General features: G+C 43.5%; 1 non-coding gene across 1 annotated transcript; it reads left to right on the plus strand.

Annotated features, from left to right (window-relative positions):
* Window positions 1-2,411: 2,411 nt before the first annotated feature.
* Window positions 2,412-2,483, plus strand: trnat-cgu (transfer RNA threonine (anticodon CGU)). The gene has a single exon. It is a non-coding gene; the product is annotated as a tRNA-Thr (tRNA).
* Window positions 2,484-3,628: the final 1,145 nt, after the last annotated feature.

Raw genomic sequence — 3,628 nt, forward strand, 5'->3', positions numbered from 1 at the left:
GATTATTTCTGTACCTTACTGCTACCTTTTAGTGGTCTGTGTGCATGAACCCGAAATAACTTCGGAACTCCACTGTTCCGATCTGTGCACCATGTAATCAATACTCCGATCTACATTTTTGGTCTAAAATGAATGACGACATAATTACCTGCGTTGAAATCCATCAGGCACGGTTTCGCCCATTCACTTAAGCTATCAATATATCTTGGTAATTATATGCTGCTGGCTACACGACTTAGCGTAGCACCAACCTTTGCATCATCGGCAAACTTGGATATATGGCTCTATATTGTGTTTTCTAAGTCATTAATGACGATAGAAGGAACAATTTATTTAATATCAACATTTATGAATGGGCCTTGCTGGGACAACCTGGCAGGGTCTGTGGGGAGAGGAAGTTGGAGTTAAGGTTTCAGCCCGATGACCATCTGTTACTACAAATAAACATCACGCAATTGTTAGTAGTTTTTAAATAGTGAAAAAGAAAACTCGCTCTCCTATAGCAGCTTTCACGACCATGGGACGTCCGGATTGCTCACGAATGCTCAGTCTGAGTCCCGACAGGACCACTAGGATCCAGACCTCATTACACTCTTGATCCTAACATGGCCAAAGGCGAGGTGAGAGTGATTGCTCTTAGCATCAAAATAGCATTAGGCCGAATGTTGCATCAAGGAGCCCGAGTAAAATTGAAGTCAATGGAATCTTTCGGGTGGCGTGGAGTAGGGGGAAACTCCTCTGCTGGACACATGCCTAACATAAAGGGATATGCTTGTGGTTGTTGGAGGCCAATCATATCAGCACCGGGACATCACTGCAGGAGTTAATCTTCACCTGCTTCATCAAAGACCTTCCCTCTATCATAAGGTCAGAAGTGGGGATGTTCAGCGATGATTGCACAGTGTTCAATTCCATTCTCATCCCATCAGATAATGAAGCAATCCTGGCCTGCATGCAGCAAGAACTGGACAACATTCAGGCTTGAGTTGATACGTGGAAAGTAACAATCGCGCTACACAAGTGCCAAAGCTTCTTCCACAGCACCTCCCAAAACCGATGCCTCTACCTCCTAGAAGGACAAGAGCAGTTAGTGCATGGGAACACCACTGCCTGCAAGTTCCCCTCCAAGGCATGCACCATCCTGACTTGGAAATATATTGTCGTTTCTTCATTGTCGCTGGGTCAAAATCCGGGAACTCCTTCCCTAACAGCACTCTGGGTATCTTCACCTCACGGACTGCAGTGGTTCAAAAAGGCACTCATCACCACCTTCTCAAGGGCAATTGGGGATGGTCAATAAATGCTTGTATTGCCAGCGACACCCACATCACATGAATGGCGAATGTTTTTAAAAAAATTGCTTTACAGAAAATGAAGTACTTTTTGAAGCGTGGTCACTGCTTGTAATGTATGAAAACACGGGTGCCAATTTCTACACAGCAAGATCCCACTGGTGATGTTGGCTCTCGGACACAGATATGCCCAGGACACCTAGGAGAACTCACTACCTGTTAGAATCATAGAACCCTAGAAATTTGCGGCACAGAAGGAGGGCCATCGGCTCTGGACGAAAGACCTATCCAGCCTAATCCCACTTTCCAGCTATTGGTCCGTAGCCTTGCAGTTTACGGCACATCAAGTGCATATCCAAGTACTTTTCAAATATGATGAGGGTTTCTGCCTCTACCACCATTTCAGGTAGTGCGTTCCAGACCTCCACCACCCTTTGGGTGATAAACGTTCTCCTGAACACCCCTCTAATCCTTCTACCAATTACTTTAAATCTATGGCTCCTTGTTATTGACCTCTCTGCTAACTGAAATAGGTGCTTCCTATCCACTCTAGCTCGGCCCCTCATAATTTTATACACCTCAATTAAGTCTCCCCTCCGCCTCCCCTGTTCCAAAGAAAACAACTCCAGTCTGTCCAATCTTTCCTCAACGCCAACATTCTCCAGTCCTGGCAACACCCAGAGGACAACAGAGGACTCAAACTGAATGTAATTGGAAAGAGCACCAGAGGGCAGATGAGGAAACATTTTTTTACATTGCGAGTTATTATAATCTGTAATGCTCTGCCTGAAATGGTGCTGGAAGCAGATTCAATAGTAACTTTCAAAAGGGAATTGGATAAATACTTGAATTGGAAAATTTTGCAGGGGTATGGGGAAAGAGCTGGGAATAATTGGATTGCTCTTTCAAGAGCACGACGGGGCAAATGGCCTCCTTCTGTGATGTATGATTCTCTAATTATCTGAAAGGTTTTATTGAAGGATTCATGTAAATGAGGCTGTTATTTGCCTGCTCCACTATCTCAGTTTATTTCTGTGTACAAGTGCCTGTTCTGTTTCAACCTCATTGAAATGATTCGGGGTTCGGTACTAATGAAGCTCAAGTTAAACTCTGACATACGGCGTAGTGGCCAAGTGGTAAGGCGTCGGTTTCGTAAACCGAAGAGCATGGGTTCGACCCCCATCTACGCCTCGTGACATTTATCGCATTGAATTTGACATTTTTAATGTTTCTCCTTTTTATCTCTATCAAATACATTCATAACTTTGAACATTTCTTTCAACTCTCCTCTTGACATTCTTTGCTCTAAAGAGAAAAATCCCTGCTTCTCCAGTCTCTTTGCATAAATGAGGTCCCGCATCCCTGGTACCATTCCAATAAATCGATTCTGCACTCCCTCCAAGTCCTTGCCTTCTTTCGTAAAGTGTGGTGCCCAGAATTGAACGCAATACTCCAGGTGAGGCCTCACCAGTGCTTTATAAATGTTTAGCATAATTTCCTTGCTTTTACACTCTATTCAGCTATTAATAAAAGACAGGATCTCAAATCCGTTTACACAGCTTTCTCAACTTATCCTGCCACCTTCAATGATTTGTGTGCGCACACCCCATGTGTTCCAGTTCGTGCACCCTCTTTCAAATTGTACCATTTAGAGCTGGTTAATTAATTGCAGGGGAGAGCATTCTGAGTGGTTTCGGGGCCAGTGGTCTGCAGAGGGAGCCGATTAAACGAAATAATCGGCCCCATTAAAGTTCTACCATTTAGTTGACATTGCCTCTCCTCATTCTTCCGACCAAAATATATCACTTTGCACTTCTCTACGTTAACTTTATCTGCCATGTGTCTGCCCATTTCACCAGTCTCTTTCTCTTCATACTCCCCCTTTGTAGCTCTTACTATCTGCTTTGTGACCCTTTGCTGTTCTTTGCAACTTTCCCATTCACCAGGATCGCTGCAATGTTTTGCATTTGTGTTTGCTTCTCCTTTTATTTTAATGCGGTCTCTTACCTCTAGCCGCCCATGCCTATTTTTTGGCCAGTAAAGTTCTTGCCCCTCAGATGTTTAAACTGATTCAATTTCATCTTAAATTATTTCAGAACACCTCCCACTTCTGTCGTTTTACTTGTGAACAGATTTGCCCAGTTTATTGTAGCCAGGCTCTGTCTTGTTGAAGACGGCCTTGCCAAAACGTAGAATCTTTGTAGCTGCTTTGCATTTCTCCCTCTCAAACATTGCGGTGAACTCGAACATGTTATGATCACTATTAAATACAGTTTCACGTACGCTAAATCTGATGAATAAATCTGGCTTGTTACTCATTACTAAATCTAATATGG

This window comes from Somniosus microcephalus, unplaced genomic scaffold (assembly GCF_052327205.1).
Source record: "Somniosus microcephalus isolate GS21.2 unplaced genomic scaffold, FLI_Smic_1.0 unresolved_chr1, whole genome shotgun sequence".
NCBI classification, from domain to species: domain Eukaryota; kingdom Metazoa; phylum Chordata; class Chondrichthyes; order Squaliformes; family Somniosidae; genus Somniosus; species Somniosus microcephalus.